General features: G+C 36.4%; 1 long non-coding RNA gene across 1 annotated transcript; it reads right to left on the bottom strand.

Moving 5' to 3' along the window:
• Nucleotides 1–497: 497 nt before the first annotated feature.
• On the bottom strand, nt 498–2068 carry LOC114542750. The gene is made up of 3 exons (XR_003689746.1): nt 1661–2068; nt 1187–1249; nt 498–998 (listed from the first exon to the last, which is right to left on the bottom strand). It is a non-coding gene; the product is annotated as an uncharacterized LOC114542750 (long non-coding RNA).
• Nucleotides 2069–10642: the final 8574 nt, after the last annotated feature.

Here is a 10642-nt window from a genome sequence, read left to right as displayed (position 1 = left end):
GTTGAAAATGTTACTATAAATATACAAATGAAAGAAACTTATTTTTTAAGATGAAAATGTAATATAATTAAAACTATTTTTTGAACATGTTCACCAACATTTGTGTTCGCTGTTGCTGTTGCTGCATCAAGGAAACAATTTGCTGCTGCATAAAACTGAATTCTTGTTTCTGCTGCTGCTGCTGCTGCTGCTGCTGTTGTTGCATTTGCAGTTGCTGCTGAAAGTACTGCTCCGATAGCTTCATCTGCGTGATAAATTGCTGCTGGGTTTGCTGCATCAGCTGCAAAGTTTCCATGTGTTGCCTCTGTTGCCCTTCCATATATGCTCTCTTCTCTTCCTGCTTTACCTCTTTTTCTTCTTTCTCCACTCCGATAGCTTCATCTGCACAATAAATTGCTGCTGGGTTTGCTGCATCAGCTGCAAAGTTTCCATGTGTTGCCTCTGTTGCCCTTCCATTTATGCTCTCTTCTCTTCCTGCTTTGCCTCTTTTTCTCCACTTCTATTCTTTGTTGTAGCCATTCCATCATATCACCAGAACTTCTTCTCTTTTGTACTTGTCCAGCAGTTTCACTTGTCCCTGCAGTTGTCTTCTTTGTTTGTCGAATTCTTTCCATTGCCCTTTCTCTCATTTCCAAGGCTTGTCCTCTTTCTTGCTCAATCCTCTGATTTCTTACTTCATTTTCATCCTCCTGTCGTTCAGTTTCACCTTCAATGTCAATCAGCTCTTCCAACAAGCGCTCCTGCTCTGAGTTCATTACCACCTTCCCCTGTCGATCTTTCCTCTCGTTCCATTCTTGCTCGATACTTCTTGGTCATCATGTTGAAGTGATCTCTGACTGCCCTTGATGTGAATTCGTGGCCCAACCCACTTATTATCTGCAACATTCTGCCACTGTGCACCACGTTCCCGGGATCTCTGTTTGTGTGTGAGTACACCTTCTGCTGCAACTTCCTTTAGAAGTGTGAGATCTTTCTCATTAGACCATACCATACTGGACCTAAGAAAAAATATTGAAGGCTGAATGAGCAAACCCACACAACACTGCATGTATAAAGTTCAAGTATGCATAGTATGACAAAATATTAGTTACCATTTGAATTGTATTATTTTATTAATTTGTACTTTAAATTGTACTTTATATTAAACTTGATAGTTTGTAATGATGTTACTATGTATTTTGCTTACTTTTTCTTTGAACAATCCTTTTTCTTTTCCATATTTGGTTTTCTAAAAGGACCACCATTAAATCTAAAAACAAAATATATAACATAAATATAAAAAGCTTATTTAGCAATTATACGAGCCGATATTTATACACAATTATAACATCCTCGATAAAATCCATCTATATAAACAAATCCATTTGTAAATCCGAGTTTGTATATAAAATGAAACTGTAAAAATTAAACTTTCTTTAAATCCATATTTACACAAGTTAGAGAAAAGAATATCAGTAAATATGAACATGAAACATAAAAGGCCGCTAGCAGAATTTGTAATACAAACAGCTCTTAAACTTTGTTTACAAGATGCGAAACCGGAAAACGAATCGAATTACTTATGCCATAAATGAAATAAATACGCATATTATTTTAAAAATAACAATAAAACAATGACTAATGACATCATTTATACATTTATACTTTGTTGTCTACATACCTTTTCGCAAGGACAAAAACAACAAAAACTTTGACGTCCTAGACAGGACGTGAAAATTCGTTTTCGGCGTCCTGAAAATAGGTAAGACGACGTCGCCATCTGAGACAACGCAATATTTTTGCGCCATATTACGCTATCTCGCGTCCTCTTAACGTCACGTCCTCGATCTAAGTCTGTCTAATGCCGTTGTGAACAGAACTTCAGCAAACGCGACATCGTCAACTTAAACTCGATCCAGTCCAACCGCGCAAAATTCAACGTTGCCGTCGCGTTCGCGTTGCGTTTCCCAAACTCACTAATGTTTTCTCCGTACCGCCGGAACCACAAAAGAAAACATTGTGGCCTGCCAAAGCAAGGTCAAGAACATTCGTTTGTTCTTGATTGAGCAGTTCACCCCTAGGGATACAACGTTCAAGAATCTCTATTCGTTATAAAGATAGTATATAAATCGCCCGAAAAACATTACTAAAATAACATTCTCAGCGTTCGTTTGGCATATATCATACTTACATAACTTGGACTGCTGACAGACATAGAATATATCAAATCCAAATAATGTTTCTATTGCGGAAAGACATTTGTCTCTGTTTACTCCACTGAGCTATATAATAACTCCTGGAGGATCGGCTCCTAATGTTTTTTGCTCAAAAAGTGAAGCAAAAAACATGGCGGATTTTGGCCTCTGTTACGTCATTTTGACGTCACCTGGTCCCCTTTGCCCATAGTAATACCACTGACCAGGCTCAATTCTGAGCCCGCTACAGTAATTCCCCCCCTGGTTTTTATGAATATTTTGTATTTTTGTTTCTTCCGACTGCCTTGAAACCTTGTTGTTCTGTTTTTTCGATATATTTTTTACCTAACGCGTAATAAAGCGTTTATTTCGGTTATGTACAAGTCATAGGTACTGTTTTTGCCAATGCCGAAACAAACAAATATTGGGCGAACATAAAAAAACTATTTAATACGTGGACAAAGTCGAAAATTTTACAATGATATGAAGCTGAAAGGTTTTTTCTCTTTTCTTTGTTTTCAATTTCAATATACATTACTGTATAAAATTTTTTTGGTACCGTCGTAATTCTTTAATGTCTTTTATGGATACCAATCTGATTTTTCTTAAACCCTAAAGTAAAAGATTACAGAAAGTATCCAGTTATGTTGTCTTGTGTCCATGCCTGTGCATATTAAATCCAAAGAATCAAGGCCTAAGCTCATGCAAGATATTGGGCAGCAGATTAGCAATTGTACTGAGTGGGGGGGGATACAATAGTTATAACCAGAAGTGATATTTACATGGCATAGGTCATACCTTGTGCCTCAATGAGCTACAGACGATGTATACGCTTTTTGTAATGCACCTTAGTTTAAACCTGTAAATGTGTCATTGATGATTGATTGATGATTCAGTCATTGATGATTTGTATTTGATATGAATTATACTAATAGCAGGAGTAGTAAAAATACAATAGCCTAATGAATTCACAAAAATGCAACTGTGCTTGTTCACCCCTCCATTAGTCAGTCTATTATCCAAAACCCTGATTAGCCAATAATTTTAGCCTTTAATGGTGTGTGGGGGAAATGCATTGTCCAGGAAATTATAAAAGTTGTTGCAGATTGAAGACACACTGCTCAATTAATGCATGTTTTCATGCATTTATTTATTATTTTTAATCGGAAAAACCATTGTAAAAAAATGTCAGCCAACAACAGCCAACAACAGCCAACAACAGCCAACAAGTCTATATAGTAAAATTATCAGTACAATGTTCCAGTAATTTGCATAACAAGCCATCTCTTGTTAAATTCTATAGCATCTTCATCCTGAAAAATGGAGATCTTATTAAGATTAACTGTATTCAATATATACAGTACTTTGCACCCAGAGAGAATAACAATAATACTAATCATCATTAAGAGCAAATTAAATGTAGATTGATTATAAACAATTTTGCAAGAAGTCCATTAAACCATGATAAATTGACTTTTGACAAGGCAAACAAGATAACATATTAGACCTTTAACAGCTGCTACAAGTCTACCAGAGGTTGAATCTTAGAGTGAAATATTTTGTATCAGCAGTCAGCACCTCAAAATTCAAAACATTAATTGCTGATAACTTTCGCCTGACACAAAAAAGTTTTCCTATGAATCCTATCGTAATTAAGTCACGTACTAAAGAACAAAAAGGCCAATAAAAACATATAACTATTTATCCAGACGCTTTTGCAGTTGTTTATGCTATAGTCCGAAGGCAAAAAGAAAAATAATTTGAAAACCGGCTCACCTGAGGCAAAAATAGCTTTCCCGATAAGTGAATTAAGCCATTCACAACGTCATATGTAGAGCAAGAAGCCGCTTCTCCATTTACTTTGTCGAACAGGGAAAAAGATAAACAATTTTATCTTTTTTAGAGCAAATACGAAAAAAATATATACCAAAAATCAAATATATTTTCGTAAAAACCAGGAGGGAGACACATAGTTTTTTACTTTGTATCGCAGTATGCCAGTGGTAATTACCATGAGCAAAGGGGACCAGGTGACGTCACAAAGCTCAAAATCCGCCATGTTTGTTGCTTTACTTTCTGACAGTGAACCACTGAGCTATAATATAATTCCCATAGAGATTATAAATAAACACTAGAGAGGTCATCGAGGAGAAATTGGGGAGCGCGTTAATGGGGGGCAAATTCAAGTCCCGGATGTTCACTCATTCACGATGTCCGAGGCCAAAATAAGTCGTTTTTAACGAGTTTTTTTGGTTTCTAAATGTTTTTCTGCCTAAAATATCATTTCAGGATGTCTAAATTAGTAAAACCAGTTTCAAAAAGCACTGTTTTTCCTTAAAAAACCGGCAAAGCGACCAAAATAACGAATATAATTTTTTTAAAATCGTTGTTAACGTGGTTGCTAAGGAGGCATTGATCTAGCCAATCAGCGCTTGGCTTAGCATCCGGGACTTGAATTTGCCCCCCATTATCGCGCTCCCTTTTTTGACTGATGTTTCTGATACCAATGCCTCCTCTAGTTTTTATTTATAATCTCTATGATAATTCCTGGAGGACCGGCCCGCGACCAAAAAGTGAAGCAAAAAACATGGCGGATTTCGGCGTTTGCTGACGCTAGATTGACGCCACTGATTCCTATTCGCCATGGTAGTTACCACTGACCAAGGCTCAATTCTGAGCCTGCTACAAATGCACTCCCCCCTGGTTTTTGTTAAAAATAGTATTCAGTTCTCATTATTATATTTTCCGAAAAAAATTTAAACGTCAGTCAATATTTTTGAACTGAAAACTTTTTGATCAGATATGTTCGACGTTTTTGTGAAGATATCAAAGTCGTACACGTTACTTCTGTCAAAAACAGGAAACAAATGACAGATAAATAATAAAACTTCAACGAAAATGCAGTTGTGACTGACAGGTAAATATATTATTTATAAATTTCATTTTTTAGATAAAATTTCACCATTTTTTTTCGTTAACAGTCTTTAGATAGATGTCGTTGTTTATATATTTTAATATTTGATTAAAAGACGGCGGCACGAGAAGTCAAATGTATAGTTTGAAGTTTGAACAACTACTAAAAAGATTACCCCATACTTTGGAAGTAATTTATTTTACATATTACATACATATATTACAGGCATTTTCTTCCAAAGAACGCTAAAAGGTAACATGATGTAAATTCAAGTCCAAAGAAACAGAGGCTAAGAATCATTGGGAGGATGAAGATGTGCAATTTCAACCAAGGGTAGCCTGCCTATTTGTTTAGCTGGATTTCATTAGCCAGAAGAAATAGTTTTTCTGTACTGAACTATATCAGCATATATCATGAATATTGATGAGCTTTTTAGCTTAAACCTATAAGGATGAACTATTAAATTGAAAGCTTCCAGCAGTCAGCACCATGCAGTGGTCAGCACTATAATTGTCTGACTGCACAGGCTATGCTCTTTCCATGGTACAAAACCAATAATTATGGCCCCTGTGCAGGTCATATGCTTTTTTATATTTGCAAATGATAATGCAGAGGCTGCATTAAGGAAGATTAGAACCACGGATGTTTATAGGCCAAGATAGCCATGGTAATTATTATTGATTATATGCAAAGGGAAGTTACCAGCTTCTCCAGATTAGCCTGCAATGACTCGAAATTTTCTTTGGAAATGAAATAAACAAAGTCTTACCAATTGTAATATTTATTTTCTTTTAATGAAACATTGTATTTTGTAAAAATAATAAAACAGTTTCTGTATTTTAGAATGTGTTTAGTTCATGGGTATAATAGTATGGTTGTCTCATTTTAATTCTCCAGAATTTTGCATAACATGCCTCCACTTGATCTACCAAACCCTATGTTATCCCTGCAAAAAGAAAGATATGCCAGAGATTAACTGTATGTATAATACACCCTGTAAGTGTTGACAAAATTAGTACAGATAATTTAGTGTCAGCTACTGAGGCCATGATGATGCCTCAGTTGGAAGTGTGAGTGAATTTAGGCAAGTTATTCTCAGACCTTGCTCCTTCAGATTATATTTTTGTTCCTGTCATGGATTTAAATCAGTGTAAAATATAATGGATAAACAAATATTAACAGAAATATGTTGTAGTTAAACAAATTAAATGTTAGTAAATATATCATTTCTGTTTTCAGATCTTTCATAGCCGTCGAACTACGAAGCTATATTTTTTACTTGACGTTCAGAGTTCAAACATCAAAATTGCGAAAGCCTTTTTAAAACTCTTACCTGAGTGTAAATCGCCAAAAATTTCCTCTTTAATGAGTAAATTGCGGTAGGAACAAGCAGAGCAAATAGCTGCTTCTTTGTTGAAGTTGAAAAGAACCAGCAAAAAAAAAAAAATCCATGTTTTTGTTCAAAAACAAAAAATTTCGTAAAAACAAAATCCTGTTTTTATCGAAAACCAGGAGGGTGCTAGCATTTTTTCATGCTTTGGATCGCGGTTGGTCAGTGGTAGCTACCATGGCAAATAAGAACCAGTGAACTCTAATAAGACTGGAACGATAACTGTATACCAGCGCGCTCATCAATCGGTGAAGCCAAGTTTCCGGCCTGTTCGCAGGTATTTCGCGGGGAGTTCGCGTTCTTTCTCGCGGGGTTTCACAGAAGATCGAAGGAAAAGCTAAACGAAAGCATGGTTTGCGAAGGGTTTTTTTCCGATTTTTTATCCGATATTTGCGATCAATCAATTGAAGAAGAAATATTATCCAAAGTAAATTAATCATGGACATCTGTAACAACTTTGACAAGGAACAAGAAAGTCGTTGTTGCGAAAAGTTGATCGACCAAACACAAAATATGATGCTCGAAATTATGTTTGTGAAAGACAAAGATTTATTTTAAAAAGGGCAACGATGTTTCAAGGTGAGATGTAAATACTGATAAATACATTGTTGATCTCAGTCTATTGACCATTGAATAAGATTAGCTTTGTGAGTTGTTGTCTTGTCGTTGGCTTCCCACTTCCTGTAGCCGTGTTGAAACGTTTGCCATGCGTGTAAAGCCGCAATCTAAGGTATCTTTCGGCGATTTTTTTTATAAGGTTTGCTCTGTGATCACCAGTAAGCATACTCTCGTTTAATCCGTCTTCATGGTCAATAAATATTTTCTGGGTACTTTCCCGTGAAAAGTGATTAAAAACGATCAAAACCAGTTTTTCTTTCAGCTTGATTTCAGCTGTCTTTTGGTAATCGGTTTTTGCCACTCTTTCTTTAAAAAGTTTCTCTGAGTACTGGACCACATTGTACACAGATCGAGAAGGGATTCGTAAGCCACCATTGTTGATAAATAGTGTAAATGCAGAAGCAGACACCATGCTGTTGTAGTTCATAGCACAATAGTCATGGTCTGTGGTGGGTGCAGCAAAGTGAGAAATAAGACAATTCTTACAAGACGAACAGCCGATTTTGTCAATGACTTTTGAAACTATGTAGCCTCCTATGTAGAAGAGGATATTGGAGACAAATTCTGTGGTTGATGGGCTGTCCATTTGATGACTGAGCAGTTCTTCTTCTGGTGTTGGATCGGGGTCCTTTGTGGCAGTTGTGGTGTTGGATTCATGAAGGGGGGCTTTGTGCTTTCTCATATGAAAATATGGTATAATTGTTGTTGATGTTTCATCCAATGCTTGACAATTAGCATTTTTGGAAGAGGTCACTGCATTTCGCATTAGCATTTTCCGTAATGCATACTTGAGTTGGAGGCAATTAGGATTATTGTTCCATCCACCCATTGATCTTATGCAAGAGAAAAGCAGTTCTAAGTGGTCTTGGGAGAATTTATATGTCAACAAGTATTTAAATGGATGGGTTGAAGAGAACATTTCCTTTGTCATTTCAATAGTTGATTTAATTGCTGCTACAAATCCAACAATGAAGGTTTTCCTTTTGTGATGTACCAATGGAGCTTGATTGTTTTGCTTCAAGCTAAGCAGGTAAAGTGCTGAGTCCGTAAGGATTTGTTCCCACATTTGTCTCGATTCTGGGCGCAGTGCTTGTTTAAAACCTGTTGCTACTGGATTCCGTGAGTTCAATAAGTCGAACAGTCTATCAATTGTTCGTATGAATTTCACAGTTGGTTCTGCATCCTGAAATTCTTCAAGCTTCATTGATGAACAAAGGAAGTCTATGGCGTCTGCCACCGAGGAACTTAATGTCTGTGCTGCTAGTGAAACATTCATTTTGTTCTTTTGAAATTGTAAATGCCTTCTACTAAACTTGTTTCCCAGTTTAAGTCCTTCAGCTTGTTGAATTTTATGAAGTGAGGAAAGGAAATTCCAACTGATTAAATTATTTTCACCATCTTTGAAGGATTTTAGGTCTGCCAAAGCATTTCTTGCTAGTTTTAGCATGTGTGATGGGTCAAGTAATGCATAGACAAAATAATTTCGAGTGGGATGTTTGAACTTGGTTACAAATGAATCATAACATGATGTAAAATTGCATCCTAACTCTTTGAACATACTGATGTTCACTGATGTTCCATCGGCTGTTACTGACCAAACACGTAAACCAGAATCTGCTGCCATCTCCAAAGCTGTTTTTGCTAGGTTTGCTTGCTCTGTGGCTGACATTTTATCAGCAAGAAAATAGCCAATAGGGCACTTCCAATGAGATCTGGCTCCAACTAATAGAAAGACAACTGATTCAGATGCCAAAGTAGCTGGTTTTGTTGATGGAATTTGTCCATAATCCACAAATCCGACATATTTGTCTTGTTTGTTATCCCATAGCATCTGTTTTCTTATTGATAAAGCATCAATGATGAGGAAGCAATCTGCATAATCTGGCTTTGTGGAACATTCTCTTTTTAGTGCCTCAAAAGATTCAGGCAAAAAACCTGGCTCGCATTCGATTGAACTTGACCATTTTCTAATCAAGGAAGGCTGTGGTAGTGGAATAATTGATCGGACATATTGATAGGCCTTTGCTGAATAAAAGTTCAGTGTGGTTGCAAATTCTTTTACGAGGTCAGAGTACCGTCTTCCACATGGGGCCCTTTCCACATTATTTCTTGTGTCTCTGAATAGTGATAGTTGTAGGGAATCAAACTGACCATGAAAGAAATTAGCATCTTCTTGTGATAGAAAAAGCTTTTGTTCTAGCACATTTATTATATCTGATAATGTCTGTTGCCTTGATTTTTTTCTTCTTAATTGTTGCTGCAAAGATCTAATTTTTCTCTTCAATTTTTTTTCTAGGTCTGGCCTTTCAGGAATTGTATGGATTGTTTCATCAATATCATTGACAGACTTACAATAATTATGGTCATGTGATATTTTTTCTTCATTCGACATAGTTGTTAATGGTTGCAGATCGCATGGACTCTCCATGGACTCTCCATGGACTCGCATGGATGCTTTATTCTGCAAGCACCATTGTCTGATGGTTGGATGATGAAATCGGATGAACGGAAATGGTTACTGCAAATCCGACTGGATTTTGTTGCCGTCCATAGTGGGCATTTGTTTTGCTCACGAACACTGTTTTCCCAGGTTTCGAGGAGTGATTGGTTGTTCAGAGGAAACCTGATTAGGTGGATAATTGGATCTTGAAGTTAAAATTTTGATAAAGTTTGACATTTAAATAATTATTTGTTGGAAACTTGTCTTCCTAATGTGTTTAAATTGTGTCTAGAGGTGTTTATTTGTAATATGTGCTAAGTTGCAAATTAAATCACTCACCTGTGCAAAGCAAATGATCTGTTTTCCTTGTTTTCTATTACATCCTTCTTATTTTTATGTAATGTGATTTATTTACGCATATAGATATATTGCCAGCCATGAATTTTGCATACCCTTTCCGCAGCTCAGTCTTCTGAGCATAATAAAGACACATTAAATTTTACGCCGTTTTGGGATAATTTTGGCTAGGAGTAATGGTTCTCCTAGCCGCTTTATTTCTGTTAAACAAAACGATATTTATTAATACATTGCATTAAAATTCCAAATATTTACGCTCAGAAAAGGGTGGAGGCAAATTACCGCCAGCACCTGTAGATACGGCCTACGACCATCACTAATTAAGATATAACGTTCCTTCCTCTATATATATCAGTTACGGTAAATCGTCCAATGTACATAATTTTTAGCGGAGGCTTTGGGGAGGAGGTGGGTTCAACTTTAAAGGAGCTCTGTCTTTTGCGATGTCACGCTTAAACTGACCGTTTGTGGTTTGGGTATTCGGTCTTTGTTAGTTTTCGATTTGCTGCTGGCCATTCACCACCTTTCCCATATTGCGTGCCATCCATTACCTGTCGGTCTTTTAGATTGGACGCAAAGCCCATAATATAAGATTTTTAATTATCGTCGGCAAGGCGTATCCCCTTGGGGGTACACCTTGCCTAGAGTCTATTTATAAAATCACATTACATAAATTTCTTATTTCCTTCGTAAATATTTTGTTTTATGTAATGTGATTTATTTACGCATATAGATATATTGCCAGCATG

This window comes from Dendronephthya gigantea, unplaced genomic scaffold, assembly GCF_004324835.1.
Source record: "Dendronephthya gigantea isolate DGI-Jeju-01 unplaced genomic scaffold, DenGig_1.0 000387F, whole genome shotgun sequence".
Taxonomy (NCBI): Eukaryota; Metazoa; Cnidaria; class Anthozoa; order Malacalcyonacea; family Nephtheidae; genus Dendronephthya; species Dendronephthya gigantea.
The sequence above is the reverse complement of the archived record's forward strand: the minus strand, read 5'-3'. Positions and strand labels throughout refer to the sequence as shown.